At 39.0% G+C, this 22,913-nt stretch overlaps 1 protein-coding gene and 1 long non-coding RNA gene across 2 annotated transcripts in view; one reads left to right on the forward strand and one right to left on the reverse strand.

The window, feature by feature from the left end:
• The window catches only part of LOC138019833 (uncharacterized), a 29,392-nt gene extending 11,038 nt beyond the window's left edge, over window positions 1-18,354 (reverse strand). Inside the window, exon 1 of the long non-coding RNA XR_011126240.1 lies at window positions 15,173-18,354. This is a non-coding gene — a long non-coding RNA (uncharacterized lncRNA). The remainder of the gene's footprint in view (window positions 1-15,172) is intronic.
• Window positions 1-22,545, forward strand: part of LOC138018611 (uncharacterized) — a 28,381-nt gene extending 5,836 nt beyond the window's left edge. The window contains exons 3-4 of the mRNA XM_068865302.1: window positions 21,081-21,157; window positions 22,247-22,545. The gene's annotated coding sequence lies outside the window, so the exon portion shown is untranslated. The remainder of the gene's footprint in view (window positions 1-21,080; window positions 21,158-22,246) is intronic.
• Window positions 22,546-22,913: the final 368 nt, after the last annotated feature.

A 22,913-nucleotide genomic window follows, 5' to 3' on the forward strand; every position in this document is an offset into this window, starting at 1 on the left:
ACAGAACAACCAGGCTACCATTACTACATATTTCTGGACGATGACGTAAAATTCATGTTTAACGAGTTGACATCGCTTGACTTGGAGAAGAAACTGCCAATGCAATCATTTCACCAATGACTTTTACATTACGAGCCTGCAGTGGGTGTTGTAGATTGGCTTGGTTATCACGGTGCAGTGTGGACTTTCGAGCAAAGAAGGTGTTATGCGGCATTCGAAATGACACATCTTTATCTCTGCCTGTTGTATGGTAAGACGCCGCTTTCAACGCTTTTCACTATAAGGCTGTGGCTGACATTTTACCATACGACACACAATAGGATGATACGAATTAGTGGTTCTCCCAAATTGTCGTCATTACGCTCGTTAACTTGAAATTCAGAAGCCAAGCTTTGCTATACGTACCAGAAAGCGCTAAAAACCAAAAACATCGCCCATATCCTCGTCAGATGAGTAACAAAACTTTCTCTTTTAATGAAAGAATGCGCACTTGTATAGAGTAAGCCGAACGGGAATCGCCTACAGTTTATCAAAACCGATCTCGGTTTAAGGAATTTAAGGCAAAATTAATGGAGCATGCGGTAAACTCTTCAACCTACTGCATGAAGGTGACCCCAAATCTCCCTATTATGCCGTACACACATTTCAACTGAACGTCAGGATAAAAGGACAGAACGGCAGGTAGTGGCTAAAGTAATTATAAACAAAGGCTTTTACATTTAATATAGTAGATCAAATCCTGATGAATTTTTGGAGCTGTTAAACCAGCAGAAAGAACACTAGGTTGAAAGGAAATACTCATGAACACTTGATTTTAGCATTTAGCACTCTGTGCATTAATTACGTGTGGCTGTCTTCCAAGATTTAAAGTTTGCAAGTAACGGAGGAAGGACTCAAGTCATTAGGCTCCGACTGCGGACAAATTTTTCTATACAGTGATTAGCAGTATTTTCGCATTTGTTGTTATCGTAAGTTACAGGGGGTTATGGAAAACTAGTAGCTCTGGGTGCCGATGAATTTTGCCACAAGGGCCACCCCAATAGCGCTTTGCACTATTACTAAAAATACATAGACTCAGACATTTCGATCTACTAAAAGGAAATGTATGAGTGAGGTAAGCAATAGTGAATGAAAAAGAGGAAAACTTAATAAGTCTGTGGAGTTGGTTTCTAAAAAAGAGGTAGAATGGTCAGTACTAAACCCTGTTGATGTAAGTTGGACTCACAGTATCCAGATAAATGACCATAAATTGCCGAAATGTCTCAAAGATTTGCAACAATCAGCGGAGAAAGTCTTCATACCGCTGCCAAAACCATCCTAAAACATCGAGAAATGAAAGCCTTGGTTAATCGATTGAACGCGGAAATTCTTAACTGTGAAAAACATGTCATTTTGTGCTGTACAAAGTATATGACAAAGAAAAATCCATGAAAGATATGTTAGTCAGAGTAAAAAAGACAACCATTTGCGAACAGTAGGAGCAGCGTAGGCCCATCAACACTTTTCCAACGTTCCAATCTGTCTACGGAGTAGAATAGGGAACAGAACTTGCACTATGGTACCATTTCCTTCCATCATCAAACCTTTTTTTGTATTTTCGCCGCAGACCAACGACCCTTATCGACGCTCGGATCAAGCGCTTGGTAACTTCCACTGTTTACAAGACCTATTACAGCCCCTCACCTGTTTAAAAAGGTCGTCACCTTTGCCCTTCAATTTTAACCCCCTACACTTTAAACACCGTTCTAGCTGCTCAATTCTGCATTGTTCTGGTTCTCTCTCCAGAATAGAGCTAAGAACACGGTCGACGTCGCATAAAACCGAAAAGATTGAAGCGAATATTATGCCTCATTTCCCTTGTGACTCTTACAGACTTAACCTTGTTTGTCTGAGTCACTTGCGGGGTCTGTAATTTCATGACGTCATTAGTGCAAAGCGCTATATTAACTTCGTGTTAGCTTTTTAGTGCCACCCCTTTAAATATTGCGCAACGAGCCAGAGATAACCGGAAGAGAAAATACCCTATTAGGGTGGATGTGTTCTGGATACCACAGTACAAAGGTAAGAAGTGGTCGAGTAGATAAATGATAGGTATGAAGAAAGCTGAAAACGCACATACGTATATCTAGTAATTTATACTCCACATGATTGCTGCAGGGAAGTGATAGCAACGGTCAACATCAACGCGAGGTCATTATTTGAACCACTGAGACCGGTGTTGCAACGTGATACAGCGTTCTCTGCAGCGAACCTATCAGAAACACCATGATCAACGTGAACGAGCATCTTTCCTAATGCTCTCATTGTCTCTTACAAGAAGAACAAATGACTCAAGGACTTTTTAATCAGGATTTCAATTCCAACCGGCTCAAACTTGAAACCACCTAAACCTAGCAAATCCTGGAAACGCACTGGTTTCCTACACGCGACAAAGTATTGCTAAAACCCTGACACTATTACACTCCATTTCAGCTTTATAAGTGGCCTGTTTCTTTCTGACCTGCTTCAACAATTAAACTGATGGCACAAAATAGAAAGATCACGACCTCTCAGGCCACCTCAAGTCGGAGCCCTATTTCTTTCGCCTTTAAAAAGTAAGCGGATTTATATATTTATTACACTTCATGGCACATAAGTACGAGGAAAGAAAGTAAACATGAAGTAGTAAATAAAATAAAATACAAATAACAATTATGAATAAACCTTATTTTGGAAGGGCCATAGGAGGGAACGCTAAAGAGCCACAAACTCCATACCAGGCGAATCTCCACAAGTAAAAGATACAGATGCATTAAAAAAAAAAACAAATCAATGAAAATAAAAAGAAAAAAAAACAAAACAATGATAATGATAAGAGCAGCGACCATCGAAACGCGAGGACGTGAGTTCTCTAGCTCTTCTTAGAACACCATATTTGACGCTTAAATAATGCGTATGGTCACAATATCATTGCTGATCTTGATCAACATTTACGAGATCAATATGCCACGGCAAGAAGAAGCGCAACACGCTCGAAACCTAGCTAATACTTCAAATTTAGAAGATGGAGAAACAAGTGCTGTACAACAACGCGTTAAAGCCAAGTGGACCGTGGAAATACACTGCCTTACTAGAGTCAAGAAAAGAAGCTGAACAACTACACTACACAGAAAACTGCCCCAGGAAGGACAATGGGAGAAAAGATGGAATTATGGACCACTCCGCAACCGTTGTTGCGTGGAAAACCTACACAGACGACAATAGAAAGCTACAAAAAGATGCCGTGACATCCGAGACCAATATGGCAAGGTATTATTGATAACAAAATCACTCAATTGCGGAGACAAACCTTACAAATATCACAGGAAATCAGGCGACTGGCGACAAATGGTAAACTGACACCGAAACTGAGAAAGAATAGAAATTGGATGAGAAAAGAATTAAAGGACAAACCGACGAAACAACGCCTAAAAGAACATGAAGAGGAAAATATCAATCAGCTAAGAGTTGAAAAGCTTGAAAGAGAAAAAAGGATCCTAGCACACAAAGAAAAGGCGCAAAGAAGGGATTTGACCAATTCGAGAGTAAATTTTATGATCGCTGTAAGAGTATAATAAAGGCTGATGTAAACAATGAGAGAACTATATACACAGTCAAGATACCTCAAGAAACAATCACTATGGAGCCTAATCTAACATCAAACGATTTCAATAAATTGTGGAGACCTATATGGAAAACAGAAAATGAAGTAAGGCTGCAGGTCTTCGACACCATAGTCAACAATGAAATACCTCTCCCAAAATAGCTCGTAACAGGAAAATGCTTGATGATCTCTAAAGCAGATAATCCACAAGCTAAAGAGCATCGACCAATTACATTACTTAACACGATGTATAAGACAAAGACATCTGTCGTTGATAGCAAGGTTAACATCCATCAAGAACACCACCAGTACATGCAGATTGACCAGAGAGGATGCACAACCGGGTCTGTGGGTTGTATAGACAACCTTATTATTGATAAAACAACGCTAGAAGAAGCCAGAGACAGAAACAAGAACCTGTCGTGCGTATGGATTACGCGACGACGAGACGTTAAAAAGGCTTTCGATTCGGTTAATTGCAGATGTACAACATCCCTTTAAAGATAATCAACTTTATCAAGAGTACAATGGAAAGCTGGTCAATAACTTTAGAAGTCAAACTGAGCAACGTCAAGGAGAGTATTGGTCCGATAAAACTGAAACAAGGGATACTACAAGATGATTCGTTCTGTGTACGATTGTTTATCCTTTGCCTCAATCCGATTGGATGGTGGTTAAGAAGTACTGAAGGATATACCAACTTATATGACAAACAAAGATGTTATAGCCCTCAGTTATCAAGAAGAGTGTACAGAATTATCTTCGGTCAATGTAACCTACCTATTCGAGCGAAGCAGTACTTAGGCATCTAGTCGAAATGCTCTCTACTTCACTGCAGTGAACAGAACAACCAGGCTACCATTACTACATATTTCTGGACGATGACGTAAAATTCATGTTCAATGAGTTGACACCGCTTGACTTGAAGAAGAAACTGCCACTGCAATCATTTCACCAATGACTTTTATATTACAAGCCTGCAGTGGGTGTTGTAGATTAGCTTGGTTATCACGGTGCAGTGTGGACTTTCGAGCGAAGAAGGTGTTATGCGGCATTCGAAATGACAAATCTTTATCTCTTCTTGTTGTATGGTAAGACGCCGCTTTCAACGCTTTTCACTATAAGGCTGTGGCTGACATTTTACCATACGACACACAATAGGATGATACGAATTAGTGGTTCTCCCAAATTGTCGTCATTACGCTCGTTAACTTGAAATTCAGAGGCCAAGCTTTGCTATACGTACCAGAAAGCGCTAAAAAACAAAAACATCGCCCATATCCTCGTCAGATGAGTAACAAAACTTTCTCTTCTAATGAAAGAATGCGAACTTGTATAGAGTAAGCCGAACGGGATTCGCCTACAGTTTATCAAAACCGATCTCGGTTTAAGGAATTTAAGGCAAAATTAATGGAGCATGCGGTAAACTCTTCAACATACTGCATGAAGGTGACCCCAAATCTCCCAATTATGCCGTATACACATTTCAACTGAACGTCAGGATAAAAGGACAGAACGGCAGGTAGTGGCTAAAGTAATTATAAACAAAGGCTTTTACATTTAATATAGTAGATCAAATCCTCATGAATATTTTGAGCTGTTAAACCAGCAGAAAAAACACTAGGTTGAAAGGAAATACTCATAAACACTTGATTTTAGCATTTAGCACTCTGTGCATTAATTACGAGTGGCTGTCTTCCAAGATTTAAAGTTTGCAAGTAACGGAGGAAGGACTCAAGTCATTAGGCTCCGACTGCGGACAAATTTTTCTATACAGTGATTAGCAGTATTTTCGCATTTGTTGTTATCGTAAGTTACAGGGGGTTATGGAAAACTAGTAGCTCTGGGTGCCGATGAATTTTGCCACAAGGGCCACCCCAATAGCGCTTTGCACTATTACTAAAAATACATAGACTCAGACATTTCGATCTACTAAAAGGAAATGTATGAGTAAGGTAAGCAATAGTAAAGGAAAAAGAAGAAAACTTGATTAATCTGTGGAGTTCGTTTCTAAAAAAGAGATAGAATGGTCAGTACTAAACCCTGTTGATGTAAATCGGACTCACAGTATCCAGATAAATGACCATAAATTGCCGAAATCTCTCAAAGATTTGCAGCAATCAGGAGAGAAAGTCTTCATACCGCTGCCAAAACCATCCTAAAACATCGAGAAATGAAAGCCTTGGCTAATCTATTAAACGCGGAAATTCTTAACTGTGAAAAACATATCATTTTGTGCTCTACAAAGTATATCGCAAAGAAAAATCCATGAAAGATATGTTAGTCAGAGTAAAACAGACAACCATTTGCGAACAGCAGGAGCAGCGTAGGCCAATCAACACTTTTCCAACGTTCCAATCTGACCACGGAGTAGAATAGGTGACACAATTTGCACTACCATTTCCTTCCATCATCAAACCTTTTTTTGTATTTTCGCCGCAGACCAACGGCCATTCTCGATGCTCGGATCAAGCGCTTGGTCACTTCCACTGTTTACAAGACCTATTACAGCCCCTCACCTGTTTAAAAAGGTCGTCACCTTTGCCCTTCAATTTTAACCCCCTACACTTTAAACACCGTTCTAGCTGCTCAATTCTGCATTGTTCTGGTTCAATCTCCAGAATAGAGCTAAGAACACGGTCGACGTCGCATAAAACCGAAAAGATTGAAGCGAATATTATGCCTCATTTCCCTTGTGTCTCTTACAGACTTAACCTTGTTTGTCTGAGTCACTTGCGGGGTCTGTAATTTCATGACGTCATTTGTGCAAAGCGCTATATTAACTTCGTGTTAGCTTTTTAGTGCCACCCCTTTAAATATTGCGCAACGAGCCAGAGATAACCGGAAGAGAAAATACCCTATTAGGGTACATGTGTGGGATACCACAGTACAAAGCTAAGAAGTGGTCGAGTAGATAAATGATAGGTATGAAGAAAGCTGAAAACGTACATACGTATATCTAGTAATTTATACTCCACATGTTTGCTGCAGGGAAGTGATAGCAACGGTCAACATCAACGCGAGGTCATTATTTGAACCACTGAGACCGGTGTTGCAACGTGATACAGCGTTCTCTGCAGCGAACCTATCAGAAACACCATGATCAACGTGAACGAGCATCTTTCCTAATGCTCTCATTGTCTGTTACAAGAAGAGCAAATGACTCAAGGACTTTTTAATCAGGATTTCAATTCCAACTCAAATTTGAAACCACCTAAACCTAGCAAATCCTGGAAACGCACTGGTTTCCTACACGCGACAAAGTATTGCTAAAACCCTGACACTATTACACTCCACATCAGTTTTATAAGTGGCCTGTTTCTTTCTGACTTGCTTCAACAATTAAAATGATCGCGCAAAATAGAAAGATCACGACCTCTCAGGCCACCTCAAGTCGGAGCCCTATTTCTTTCGCCTTTAAAAAGTAAGCGGATTTATATATTTATTACACTTCATGGCACATAAGCACGAGGAAAGAAAGTAAACATGAAGTAGTAAACAAAATAAAATACAAATAACAATTATGAATAAACCTTATTTTGGAAGGGCCATAGGAGGAAACGCTAAAGAGCCACAAACTCCATACCAGGCGAATCTCCACAAGTAAAAGATACAGATGCACTAAAAAAAAAAACAATTAAAATGAAGAAAAAAAAAAAAAAACAATGATAATGATAATCGCAGCGACCATCGAAACGCGAGGACGTGAGTTCTCTAGCTCTTCTTAAAACACCATATTTGACGCTTAAATAATGCGTATGGTCACAATATCATTGCTGATCTTGATCAACATTTACGATATCAATATGCCACGGCAAGAAGAAGCGCAACACGCTCGAAACCAAGCAAATACTTCAAATTTAGAAGATGGAGAAACAAGTGCTGTACAACAACGCGTTAAAGCCAAGTGGACCGTGGAAATATACTGCCTTACTAGAGTCAAGAAAAGAAGCTGAACAACTACACAACTCAGACAACTGCCCCAGGAAGGACAATGGGAGAAAAGATGGAATTATGGACCACTCCGCAACCGTTGTTGCGTGGAAAACCTACACAGACGACAATAGAAAGCTACAAAAACATGCCACAACGACAGAACCGAGACCAATATGGCAAGGTATTATTGATAACAAAATCACTCAATTGCGGAGACAAACCTCACAAATATCACAGGAAATCAGGCGACTGGCGACAAATGGTAAACTTACACCGAAACTGAGAAAGAATAGAAATTGGATGAGAAAAGAATTAAAGGACAAACCGACGAAACAACGCCTAAAAGAACATAAAGAGAAAAATATCAATCAACTAAGAGTTAAAAAGCTTGAAAGAGAGAAAAGGATCCTAGCACACAAAGAAAAGCCGCAAAAAAGTGATTTGACCAATGAAAGAGTAAATTTTATGATCACTGTAAGAGCATAATAAAGGCTGATGTAAATAATGAGAAAACTATATACACAGACAAGATACCTCAAGAAACAATCACTATGGAGCCTAATTTAACATCAAACGACTTCAATAATTTGTTGAGACCTATAAGGAAAACAGAAAATAAAGTAAACCTGCAGGCCTTCGACATCATAGTCATCAATGAAATACCGCTCCCAAAATAGCTCGTAACAGGAAAATGTTTGATGATCTCCAAAAGCAGATAATCCACAAGCTAAAGATCATCGACCAATTACATTACTTAACACGATGTATAAGACAATAACATCTGTCATTGATAGCAAGGTTAACATCCATCAAGCACACCACCAGTACATGCAGATTGACCAGAGAGGATGCACAACCGGGTCTGTGGGTTGTATAGACAACCTTATTATTGATTAAACAACGCTAGAAGAAGCCCGAGACAGAAACAAGAACCTGTCGTGCGTATGGATTACGCGACGACGAGACGTTAAAGAGGCTTTCGATTCGGTTAATTGCAGATGTACAACATCCCTTTAAAGATAATCAACTTTATCAAGAATACAAGGGAAAGCTGGTCAATAACTTTAGAAGTCAAACTGAGCAACGTCAAAGAAAGTATTGGTCAGATAAAACTGAAACAAGGGATACTGCAGGGTGATTCGTTCTGTGTACGTTGTTTTAAGTGTATTTGTTTTTAAATTGTGAATAACTTAGATATATATATACTTTTTTACTCAAATATTGTAACATAAGATATGTATTTTTTATCTTGTGAGGAAATAAAGACTATTATTATTATTATTATTGTTATTATTATTATTGTTATTATTATTATTATTATTATTATTATTATGTGTACGATTATTTATCCTTTGCCTCAACCCGATTGGATGGTGGTTAAGAAGTACTGAAGGATATACCAACTTATATGACAAACAAAGATGTTATAGCCCTCAGTTATCAAGAAGAGTGTACAGAATTATCTTCGGTCAATGTAACCTACCTATTCGAGCGAAGCAGTACTTGGGCATCTGGCTCAAAATGCTCTCTACTTCACTGCAGTGAACAGAACAACCAGGCTACCATTACTACATATTTCTGGACGATGACGTAAAATTCATGTTCAACGAGTTGACACTGCTTGACTTGAAGAAGAAACTGCCACTGCAATCATTTCACCAATGACTTTTACATTACGAGCCTGCAGTGGGTGTTGTAGATTAGCTTGGTTATCACGGTGCAGTGTGGACTTTCGAGCGAAGAAGGTGTTATGCGGCATTCGAAATGACACATCTTTATCTCTGCCTGTTGGATGGTAAGACGCCGCTTTCAACGCTTTTCACTATAAGGCTGTGGCTGACATTTTACCATACGACACACAATAGGATGATACGAATTAGTGGTTCTCCCAAATTGTCGTCATTACGCTCGTTAACTTGAAATTCAGAGGCCAAGCTTTGCTATACGTACCAGCAAACGCTAAAAACTAAAAACATCGCCCATATCCTCGTCAGATGCGTAACAAAACTTTCTCTTTTAAGGAAAGAATGCGAACTTGTATAGAGTAAGCCGAACGGGATTCGCCTACAGTTTATCAAAACCGATCTCGGTTTAAGGAATTTAAGGCAAAATTAATGGAGCATGCAGTAAACTCTTCAACATACTACATGAAGGTGACCCCAAATCTTCCTATTATGCCGTACACACATTTCAACCGAACGTCAGGATAAAAGGACAGAACAGCACGTAGTGGCTAAAGTAATTATAAAGGAAGGCTTTTACATTTAATATGGTAGATCAAATTCTCATGAATATTTTGAGCTGTTAAACCAGCAGAAAAAACACTAGGTTGAAAGGAAATACTCACGAACACTTGATTTTAGCATTTAGCACTCTGTGCATTAATTACGTGTGGCTGTCTTCAAGATGTAAAGTTTGCAAGTAACGGAGGAAGGACTCAAGTTATAAGGCTCCGACTGTGGACAAATTTTTCTATACAGTGATAAGCAGTATTTTCGCATTTGTTGTTATCGTAAATTATAGGGAGTTATGGAAAACGAGTAGCTCTGGCTGCCGATGAATTTTGCCACAAGGGCCACCCTAATTAACTTCGTGTTAGCTTTTTAGTGCCACCCCTTTAAATATTGCACAACGAGCCAGAGATAACCGGAAGAGAAAAGACCCTATTAGGGTACATGTGTGGGATACCACAGTACAAAGCTAATAAGTGGTCGAGTAGATGAATGATAGGTATGAAGAAAGCTGAAAACGTACATACGTATATCTAGTAATTTATACTCCACATGGTTGCTGTAGGGAAGTGATAGCAAGGGTCAACATCAACGCGAGGTCATTATTTGAACCCCTGAAACCGGTGTTGCAATGTGATACAGCGTTCTCTGCAGCGAACCTATCAGAAACTCCATGATCAACGTGAACGAGTATCTTTCCTAATGCTCTCATTGTCTCTTACAAGAAGAACAAATGACTCAAGGACTTTTTAATCAGAACTTCAATTCCAACTCAAAGTTGAAATTACCTAAACCTAGCAAATCCTGGGAACGCACTGGTTTCCTATACGCGACAAAAAATCACTAAAACCCTGACACTCTTTTTAACTCCACATAAGCTTTATAAGTGGCCTGTTTCTTTCTGACCTGCTTCAACAATTAAAATTATGGCACAAAATAGAAAAATCACGACCTCTCAGACCACCGTCCTTTAGTCGGAGCCTTTGTTCTTTCGCATTTAAAATCTTAGCGGATTTATATATTCATTACACTTCATGGCACATAAGTACGAGGAAAGAAAGTAAACATGAAGTAGTAAACAAAATAAAATACAAATAACAATTATCAATAAACCTTATTTTGGAAGGGCCATAGGAGGGAACGATAAAGAGCCACAAACTCCATACCAGGCGAATCTCCACAAGTAGAACATACAGATCCATTAAAAAAAAAAAGAAAAATGAAAAGAAAAAAAAAAACAAAACAATGATAATGATAATCGCAGCGACCACCGAAACACGAGGACGTGAGTTCTCTAGCTCTTCTTAAAACGCCATATTTGACGCTTAAATAATGCGTATGGTCACAATATCATTGCTGATCTTGATCATCATTTACGAGATCAATATGCCACGGCAAGAAGAAGCGCAACACGCTCGAAACCAAGCAAGTACAAAAATTAATAAAAATGAAAAGAAATAAAAAACAATGATAATGGGGGGCAGCGACCATTGAAGCGCGAGGACGTGAGTTCTCTAGCTCTTCTTAAAACACCATATTTGACGCTTAAATAATGTGTATGGTCGCAATATCATTGCTGATCTTGATCAATATTTACGAGATCAATATGCCACGGCAACAAGAAGCGCAACACGCTCGAAACCAAGCAAATACTTCAAATGTAGAAGATGGAGAAACAAGTGCTGTACAACAACGCGTTAAAACCAAGTGGACCGTGGAAATGAACATTGCTATAAAAGGGTCAAGAAAAGAAGCTGAACAACTACACAACACAGACAACTGCCCCAGGAAGGACAATGGGAGAAAAGATGGAATTATGGAGCTCACAAATAAGATATGGGACGAAAAGAGAGTCGCTCATCTTCGAAAAACACCACAGAATTTGCGAGACCACTATGCATATCAGATGAAGACGATTTAGACAAATGCACAAGCTATTGCCAAAGAAATGACAGAAAAAAGAAGTGCAGAGGATACAAATGACCAAAAAGGTAGTCAAAACTCCACCAGGGAATACTAGCACAAACATAAACAACAGGAACAAAGAAAGATAAAACTTTTACAAAACCAAACTCGATCAAGCCTTTTCAATGAATTAAATAAGTGAACTTGTTACTGCCATCTACATGAAGATCGTAGATGATACTCAAGAAAAGAGAACAAACAACATTCGTTAAAAAGTTCCCAACAAACGATGAATGAAATTGACATCTCAACGAGGAAACTGACCCGTTACAATATCTATGGGAAAGAAACCGCGCAATTTATGCAACCGCTGTTGCCACGGCGTGGAAAACCTACACAGACGACAATAGAAAGCAACAAAAACATGTCACAACGACAGATCCGAGACCAATATGGCAACGTATTATTGATAACAAAATCACTCAGTTGCGGAGACAAACCTCACAAATAACAGAGGAAATCAGGAGACTGGCGACAAATGGTTAAACTGACACCGATCGGAAACTGAGAAAGAATAGAAATTGGATGAGAAAAGAATTATAGGACGCCTGCAAGAACATAAAGAGAAAAATGTCAATCAGCTAAGAGATGAAAAGCTTGGAGAAAGAAAATAATCCTAGCACACAAAAGAAAAACCGCAAACAAGCGATTTGACCAATGCATGAGTAAACTTTATGATCACTGTAAGAGCATAATAAAGGCTGTTGTAAACAATGAGAGACCTATATAAACAGACAAGATACCTCAAGAACCAATCATTATGGAGCCTAATCTAACATCAAACGATTTCAATAACTTCTGGAGACCTATATGGGAAACAGAAAATGAAGTAAACCTGCAGGCCTTCGACACCATAGTCAACAATGCAATAGCTCTCCCAAAATGGCTTGTAACAGGAAAATGTGTGACGATCCCTAAAGCAGATAATCCACCAGCTAAAGATCATCGACGAATTACTCTACTTAACACGCTGTATAAGACAATAGCATCTGTCATTGATAGAAAGGTTAACATCTATCAAGCACATCACCAGTACATGCAGATTTATCAGAGAGGATGCACAACAAGGTCTATGGTTGTATAGACAACCTTATTGTTAATAAAACAACGCTAGAAGAAGCTGGAGACAGAAACAAGAACCTGTCGTGCGTATGGATCGACGTTAAAAAGGCTTTGGATTCGGTTAATCACGTGCACAAATGGTTAACACTCTTTTTACAGATGCACAACATCCCCTTAAAGATAATCAGCTTTATCAAGAATACAATGGAAAGCTGGTCAATAACTCTTGAAGTCAAACTGAACAACGTCAAAGAGAGTATTGGTGCGATACAACTGAAACAAGGGATACTACAAGGTGATTCGTTCTGTGTACGATTATTTATCCTTTGCCTCAACCCGATTGGATGGTAGTTAAGAAGTACTGAAGGATATAGATCGTTTTCACTGTCACGCAATAAAAAAATAAATCGAAAACCATCCAGTGGAAAAAGTCAAGAATTCGGGATGTTGTAGAAGATAAATGAAGAAGACACTTCTCCAAGTTTTAGGCCTGTGCGTTTCCTCAAACTTCAGATATTCGTCGAAATGTTTCGCAGAAAGTTACAGAGCCCAGTATGAAAACGCCGTGTTGGTGCACATCTGTGGTGCACCAATATGGCGGCCGGAAAATAGTGTCAACAGCTGTTACTTACTTTGGCGAACTAGGCGAGTGATCATCTGTACTGAACAGAAAGTTATTTACCTAAGCACTTTTCCTAATGCTTTAAATTCTAAAAAGGCTCAAAACCATGAGATAAATATATATTTCTCAATAAACTCGATCGTCGCCTCGTGTCACGCACCTCTATAACTCAGAAATTCAAAATGCTCTGGTTTCCAAACGAAGCACGCTATTGATCTTTAAAATTGCAAATGGATACAAATTTACCGCCTCTTATGCCTGATGAGGATGAAAACTTTCGTGGCTCTTTAGTTTTGGATTTTAGAAAATGATGACGTCACGTGAAAACAATCTATACCTACTTACATGACAAACAAGAGAAGCTTACGCATCTACTATAGGTAGATGGTGTAAAAACAGTTTGCGCAAAAAACCTTACTAATGACCAAGACAACAAACAAAGTGTTCGAAGACATCGGACTTATTTGGGGAAAATAAGAAATCACCGACAAAGCAAGCCCATAAGCAATCAAAGGCATGCTCAAAGCTACTGTTTACAAAGAACTCACTAACGAACTTGAAAACCAAAAACGGCTTGGACAACTGAGTACGAAACCGCTCAGAGATCCGGACATGTCACCAAATGCAAACACGACCCATACTGAACACATGGAAAAACATACCGGACGTTGTTTACAGCGTAAACAAAAGTATCACAACAACTTCTGCCTACAAGGCAAGGCTCAGGCACAGATACCAGATACCAAGTGCCGCATATGTAAAGAAAACGTCGAATCCACAACACATGTTCTAAGCATGTGCTCTAAAATTGCACAAACACTTTTAATTACGTGGCAAGACACGATCATATGCTTGGACCCATTTACCACTATCTACTACACAAGTATGGATACCAGGAAAGAGATCATAGCAAACCACGATACCAACAAAAACAACGTCAATCAGAACTAGAGAATACCATAAGCAAAGTACAATGGAATGTTCCATTTCATCTAAGTATGTAAATGAGAATCCCATCAAGTGATGCTAATCGTATAGATATGTCTGTGTGGGACGAAGTCAAGAATAAATGGTATTTGCTTGAGGGATCAGTATGTCAAGTAGGAAAGAAAAAGAAAAAGACGGTGCTTAAGGAAGAAAAATACACTGAATTGAGAGCAGGAATAAAGGACGTATACAAGGAATGCGAAGTAGCATAGTTCAACATTGTCTTAGACTTCCTTGGAGGATACAACCTTAAACTGGAGGAAAACCTCAACACACTGACAGAAGGCAAGAGAGAAACACTGTATCTACTCAAGAAAGCCCAAAAATGGATTATATCTCAGAACACTGAAATGCAGAATTTTAAAAACAAAAGAAAAAAAAAAGAAGAAAAAAAGGATGAAGGCCACAAATTAGCAATTACATCCCGCTTTGTTGGTATGAGTGAGATATTGAGAAAGAAACAAATTAAAGATGCCATAATCATAAATAAAAGAGCATAATAAAAATAAAATCAGAATTGGAAAAGGGCCGTTATCCCAAGAAATTCCTAATGTTTACTTTAATCAAATGAAGTTAAGTTAGGGCTGTGACGAACACTGAAAGGAAGATTGTTCTAACTATCAACAATTCTGTTGAATTAGGAAAATTTAACATTACTGGCCTCGCAAAGTTTTTCGTCAATTTCAGGGAGTCAAAACCTCTTAAGAGTATAATGATCATCACTACTATACAAATGTAAATACTCACTTATGTCCAAGTTCAGATGTCCATTTACTAGCATCTGCTATAAAGCGTCTTTGTTGAATAGATCTCAAGTTCAGTTTTTTAAGCCTAGTTTCATAGTCACCATCTGACTTCAGGATTATTTTTGTCGCCCTTCTCATTCAATTTTATCAATGTTCTTCAGTGGGTGAGGAGACCAAACCACTGAGCAATACTCCAACTGTGACCTGACTAAGGAGCAGTATAAAGTCTTAAGCCTCTTCACTTCACACAAACCCATGCAAGTGCGTTTTATTAATCCCAACAATTTGTTGGTCTTACATACAGCGCGATCAATGTGAGAGTTCCATGTAAGACCTTTCGTTACAAGTACTCCTGGATCCTTAATCCTCTGTTTAAAGGTGAGTCTTGCATGAACAGGGTAGTATCAAAAGTCTGTTTTTTTTTCATGAAATCCTCATGCGTTTACACTTTTTGAAGTTAGAGTCCATATCATTAAGCTGACTCCAGTTGTATAAGTTATCGATATTATGTTGAAATAAAGCATGGTCAGCGGCATTGTCAATTATGCGTGAGGTCTTGCAATTTAAGTCTGCATTTAAGGAAACTGTGTTCTCTGCATGGGCTAACCCATTCAGGTAAGTCGTTTATAAAAATGACAAAGAATAAAGGGCCAAGAATGGAGCCTTGGGGAACCCCAGAGTTAACCGTTTGCCAAGAAGAGTGATGCCCATCGATGACCACTCGCTGTTGTCTATCAGATAAGTAGTGCACACCATTTGAAGAGTGGACCAGATATTCCAAAGTTACATATTTTCTGAATAGAGTGTAATGTGAAGTGCTAGATTTCAATCCCATATGAACCATGTGAGCGTTAGCCCTACAGATGGAAATGGGCCCACACAAGGACAGAGAAAAACTCTGACCAGGGTGGGAATTGAACCCACGACCTTCGGGTTAGATCTCCGCCGCTCTACCGACTGAGCTACAAGGTCAGACGGGAGCAGGCCGTGGGAAGTGAAGATGTTAAAGTCACGGCAATGAACATGTACAAGTACAAGGAAGAAGTGCAAAATGTTATGGCATACACAGTCAAATTCCTTTGAGAAGTCCAAGAAGACAACATCAGTTTGGTGACCTTCGTCTGATGCATGGACCAATGGTAGAAGGTAAGGACAAGCTGAGTAGAACACGATTTTCCATAAACAAATCCATGTTGCCATTCTGAAAGGTAGGGTGTCACATGATTTTAGAATGCGGAATATACAATCCTCTCCATACGTTTTGCTAGGATAGACATGCAGTAATGAAATTGGTCGGTAGTTTATTAGCAGTGCCTTCTCACCATCTTTGTGGACCGGTGTGATATTAGCACTCTTCCATAGTAAAAGCAAATGACTGTGTTGGAAGGAGAGGTTAAATAACATGTTCAAGGGCTTTGCCATTTCCTTGTAACAATCTTTCAAGATCCTTGCTGGGATGCAGCTCCAGTGGCCTTGTTGTGGTCAAGATTGTTCAAAATATTTTCCACTACCTTGTCTGTTGCTGTATCACTTGTCAGCTGATCTGGATTCACAACATCCATAACGTTAACTGATGGAATTGAAAGGACCAAAACTGTTTGAGGTCTGTTTTCAACTTACCAGATAGTCCCTTGAGAAAGCGATAATAGTTGGCATTGCTGAGTTGCATTGTGTGTTTTCTCAAGGAGACAAACCGCGTAGAACGTTCTTCAGATGGCGCTGATCTAATTTTCTTCCAGAGTCTCTTCTTCTTTCCCACAAGCTTCATTAAAGATTCGGCAGACAATAATAATTGAAGATTAAGTACCTTATTGCTTAGACTCCGGGCGTTAAGAAGGAAACATTTTGGATACTTGTTTTGTTTCCCCCGACTTGCCATTGAAAAAAAAGCTGTCAGAGTTGCTATTTCGGTGTTCATCTACCAGGTCATCCTGAAGCAATAAAAAAGAGTCCGAAAAATTTGCTAGACCTCAGTCACAAAAAAACCACGGATTGTAAGAGCGCGCCAGTGCACCATAAATGCTATGATCCATTACAATTATATTACAGTTGATGTGATGCCAATAATTGCATTGTTCACAGAGAATTCCACTTGGGTTGCTTTTTACCAGTTTATCACAGATTATGCATGGAAATTTGTATTTCGGCTTGCACCTTGAGCGAGAGCCCGCGCCTGTGGAAGATTTTGAACAATCCGCGGTTCCTCCAGGCCTTCGATTGGGTTGAACATCGCCACATCTTAATATAACGTTTTCCAACCGGAATCTTGAGGTGCAGTTTGAATAATAGATGATGGGCCGCGATAAAAAGTGCCTTTTTGTCCAAAGATGGTGGCATGTAGGGGTGTAACGATTCATGTTCCTTTCGATTCGATTCGATTTCGATTATTGCCTTTCGGTTTCGATTATTTCGATTCGATTATGCAAAATATTAATGATTTTTAATTCTTGCAAGATGATACACAATGTAAACAACATACAACCCTAAACTCTCAATGCCCTTTGCAATGAAAACTCCAATAGACTTCGTTATTGCCGTTGCTCTGTTGCCCGACCGCGGCAACTTATTCTCCAGAACATCCTGAATTTTTGACTGTCCAGTTTCAGTACTGTTTTTGGTACCCGGCGAAGTTTTTGCCGTCTTTGACTGCAACACTTCTGACTTTTCATCAATGCTGTGTTGACTTTTTAAGTGTGCGCTCATGCTTGAGGTCGAACCGGCACAATACTTGAAAGTTGCGAAGCAAATTTTGCAGATAGTTTTAGACTTGTCTGTTGTTCCGTCTTCAGTCGGAAAACCATAATATTTCTACACTGCGGATCGAAAAGAAGTAGGCGGATTCACAATCGCTTGGTCATTCGTCGCCATGTTTGAGAACGTGACAATGAACACGCACATGGTTTGCCTCATTGGAAATTCTCAAGGGGTGGTAGAGGGGCAACATTTTTACCAAGCAACATGGCGCAAGAACTGCAAGTTAGCGTCTTTGATCGATTGTCAATGAAAAACGCACGTCTTATTGAGATCTAGATTCTAAGTTTACAATATAATGACTCACTGAGGGCACTTTTGGAAAGGTATGCAAAAAATCGAACCAAAATCGAAACGTGGAATCAAATAATCGTGAATCGAACCGAACGGTCATAATCGCGATTAATCGAGAATTCGATTAATCGTTACACCCCTAGTGGCACGTGCTGTTCGTCACGTGGAAAAGTGAAGTAAAATCTGGATCAGCATACGAACTACTATCTTGTGAAATAAAAACTCTAGAATTACTCTTCGCGAAAACTTGATTCAGCAGAGCAGTCACCATGCATGAGCGAGAAAAATGGTAGTAACTTCCAGAAATAAATAGTTTAAGCGGAGCTCATTGCAACACATCCCAGTGTGAGACAAATCCATCTTGGTTGAAAATTTCAACCACTTTACGTTTTTTAGCAGTTGCGACTCATCATAAGAGTTTTTTCAACCTATCTCAATTGACACTATGCGATTCTTAAATTTGCATACAGCTTGGATCTAATTGATCAATCAACCAAGCGACGCGAGCGAATCGAAAATCCTTGCCATCTTATTGGTTGATTAAAACGAGGGTCGCAACTCGCAGGACTATCAAGGAAGTGAAGCGAAGTGAATTGATTCAGAACTAGTGTTGTTATCAGTCTCTCCCCTCGGGACTTTTCACACACTAGAAATTAAAGTGTAATGTTACGAACGCAAAAATGTAAAATTACACTTTGTTACTGTGTAAACTATATATTACACCAAAAAAATCTTCTAAAATTACTCTATATGTAGGGTATTTTTACTCTTTTTAAAGGATAAAAGTTTGTGGGTATTATCAAGGATAAAATTACACAGTTGGTAGTGTACTTTTACACCAATCTTAATAGTAAAAGGCCAATTAATCTAAACCATGTTAGAGTGGTTTTTTGAACTCATACAGTTGTGGGCTTATAAATAGTAATTCATAAATATGATATACTGGGCCGAACAAACTGTCCTCAGGGCTTATTTATTTGTACGTAGTTCTCATTGCAGTCTGGCTCAATTTGTTACACTCTCTAGTTTAAGTATGAATATATCAACGTTTCAAAGACATTCGAAGATGTATCTCTCGTGTCATTCTCTGAGTCGCTTTCTCTCTCTGAACTGGGCGAATGTACCGGATCATCTGAATCATCATGAGAAAGAATTTCGTTCTCTTTTCCTTCATCCGTTTCCTTAATAAGGTCAGGATGGTTGCGGGAAAAATGAGATGCAAAACTTGGAAAGAGTTTGTAAGTCTTGCTGTACCCAGGCCTACCACAAGTGACAAGACAATCTGGGTCGTGCGAATGCCGACTGCTAATGTGAGCCAGTAGCGGTAGTTTTTTTAAGCTCCTAAAAATCTGGTTCGTAACAAGCATAGATGTCAGCTGCACGGTGAAATTCAAAAGGTTTGTTTCCGGTTACAAATGTCACTTCGAACCATGTGATTGGCTGCGGTATTTACCTCTTTTGACAAAAAATTCCGGTCAAAAAGGCGACATAATTCTCCGCCAATCAAGATGCATCATTGAACAGCGATAAAGAAACTTGATAACCCTCTTTGTACTCCTTTTCATTCGTCCAGTCTTCGGAGAAGGTTTTGATTATGTGGAGGCCCTGTTTCTTGTGTTATTTTAAATTCAATGGCTACTCATGGATGCTCATATGTTGAACTATGGACAGTAGAGGAAGTAGGCGAATGGCTTACCAGTTTAGGTGCCCCGTACTACGAATATGCTGAATCCTTTCGTGGTGAGTAAACTGTGTTCGTTACTTCTACTGTTACCTTTTGAAGGTCATGATGTTCTCATCGCTCTTTGGTGTGTATTGTAGTCGATCCAAGTGTTTTTGGATCGACTACAATTCGCACCAAAGGACATTGTATTAAAATACATAAAAAAATACAAGCTGTTTTCTGTTACGTTGAAAACGCAAGAATTATTGCAGTGGTTTGACGTTCCTTAGATTTGAGACACAAATGGAAGGCACTGTTAGCTCGTTATGTCACCCAAATCAAGACCTTGGGTCCCGGCGACGGTCAGTTAGAATACTTCTCCCGGAAAATGATATGCCGGCGCGCAGAATATAGGTGAAATCTACCTAACTTCATAAACATAATGTTGTGGTATTCGGTCGTCGGCGAGGCGACCGCAACTTCCCGCCTTAAAATTTAATATAAATATATGTTTCTATCATGCATGGAAATTGAAAGTGGAGTTATACCGGTAGTGATTTGGGAGCATAACTTATTCGTAATGTTGGACCAAAATTGAAATTATATGTAAGGAAAATTGATTTCCTCGCGCGACAACAGCGCCAGGTAAGTGTAAAGGACTGGTACTACCCATGACTAACTTGGGGCGTGATATTACAAAAATGGCGGCTTTTTTTTTACTGAGATATGTTTAGAGGAAGACATACGTGTCACGAAGTGAAAACATTCGTGAAAGGCTAAATAGAAGAGAACTTCATGAGTAACCCATTGGTGAACCCAGACTGTGAAGTGCTGGCCAACCTATAGCCCAGATAACTTTATCTCTGTTTATTATTCCATTGGTTTAATTGGTGTACTTTGTCTACTTTTGCAATAATAATATTATTGTTTCATTCTTAGTTCGTTTGCTCTGGTTCAGATTCGGTTTTTTCCCACGGTCCACGGTCACCACACAGGCTAAATATAAAGTGTTGTTCAGTGGACTTGGACTGATTTTATTCAAATTGGCTCTTTGATTCAGGAAAGCAATGAATAGGAGAATAAAGAAATTAATAGAGCTGTGCAAGGTTAGATTACAATTCAGAACAAATATCCCTTAAAGATTTTAGTGTAAGGTCTCCATTTGTTCTTACTGATGAAGATACACCTATTTATTCCTCAGCAACATAGTGCGGCCAGCCAATCAACTACAGACAACCACTAGCAACACTTCAGTCTGCAGCGAAAGACAATTGACAGGTAAGAACTGTTCACTCCACGTTGTTTTCCTGTCCGACTTATTAGGCTAGTACTCCTATGGCAACAGTTTTTCCTTTGGAGTTTACCCTTTTTTTCTATAAGTTTAAGTCAAATCTGAACTTTCTACAGTTGTATGTCATTAATTCAAAGAAGATGATCTGGATTTGGGTTGTTTTAGGGTTGTTTTAAAGATGAAATGGAAGTAGTTGAATACAGAGGAGAACGAGAAAGAATTATGGAAAGCTATAACTTTCTTATGTAATCTTTATTCTTTTGGTCTTGAAGTTTTGTCTTGTGGTGTGTTTTTGTCATTATGTGGTGAGATTTGTTATTATGTCACGAGGTTTGATGATTAAGTGTTGTGTTCCATCGTGATGTGATAAAGTTTGATTGTTATGTATTTGTTTCTATCATGTGTTGAGGTCTTCTTTTGACCTACTCTAATTACATTACGTGTGGTGTGCTTCTTTTATGACACTGAAAGTAAAGTAGATCTCACCATGCAGATAATTTAAATGTTATAGTAAGTGTGCTATGTAGTATAATTTCCATCTGAACTGGCGGGTGGCGCACCTCGTACAGTTCGATGTAACTTGTAAAGTAGATCTAACCATGCAGTTCATTTAGTTGTTATATTGTACTATGTAGTATAATTTCGATCTGCACCGACGGGTGACACACCTCGTACAGTTCGATGTAACTTGAAAAGTAGATCTAACCATGCAGTTAATTTAGTTGTTATAGTGTACTATGTAGTATAATTTCCATCTGCACCGGCGGGTGGCACACCTCATACAGTTCGATGCAACTTGAAAAGTAGATCTAACCATGCAGTTAATTTAGTTGTTATAGTGTACTGTGTGGTATAATTTCCATCTGAACTGGCGGGTGGTGCACCTCATACAGTTCGATGTAACTTGTAAAGTAGATCTAACCATGCAGTTAATTTACGGTAGTTGTTATAGTGTACTATGTAGTATAATTTCCATCTGAACTGGCGGGTGGCGCACCTCATGCAGTTCGATGTAACTTGCACCTTTTATAATGTTTATAACATCTGTTCTTTTCCACTTCATTTTATATATGCAGGTTGTGCCTACTGAACAAGAGCTACCTGGGTTGAAGCAAGATTCTCCTCCATTTATCCTCCTTGCGGGCGAACTCCTGAATTATGATGAGAGGCGGGATGGGAGGCGATCATGATCGCACACGATCGCAGAAGGTAGAACGGAGTTCTGTTGCATTGACAGGAATCTTACATATGAATGGAAGATTTGGAGAGCGTGCTTCGGCAAGAAAATGTATGTATTTGTGCAGACTTGAGTATAATAAAAACAAACTAAACATTTAAGAGCAACGAGGTGACCTCACGCAACCCGCGATGGTCTGCGATCATATGGAAACCAACCTTAATGGCCCTAGGCTAAGTTATAAAAATGTGAATCTAGAGTTGTGCATTTTACGCTTGAGTTTGTTACCCATCGATGTAGCGTCATTTTACTTATAAATTGATTTTACTTATAAATTGATGATAAATAAACATAATTACACTTCATTTTATGGTTAAATTATACGTTTTTTGGGGGTAATTTCAAGTTTTTTAGATGGGGTAAAATTACACCTTCCAAAAAGGGTAACGGGGCTGGCAAGATCATTACACCGTCATTCGGGGTAATTTTACCCATCCTCTCTGATATTATTACCCTTGCTAGATGTGTAAGTTTACAAGTAAAAGGTTGTAAAATACCCATTTTAC

Source organism: Montipora capricornis, chromosome 10, assembly GCF_036669925.1.
Source record: "Montipora capricornis isolate CH-2021 chromosome 10, ASM3666992v2, whole genome shotgun sequence".
In the NCBI taxonomy this organism is placed as follows: Eukaryota; Metazoa; Cnidaria; class Anthozoa; order Scleractinia; family Acroporidae; genus Montipora; species Montipora capricornis.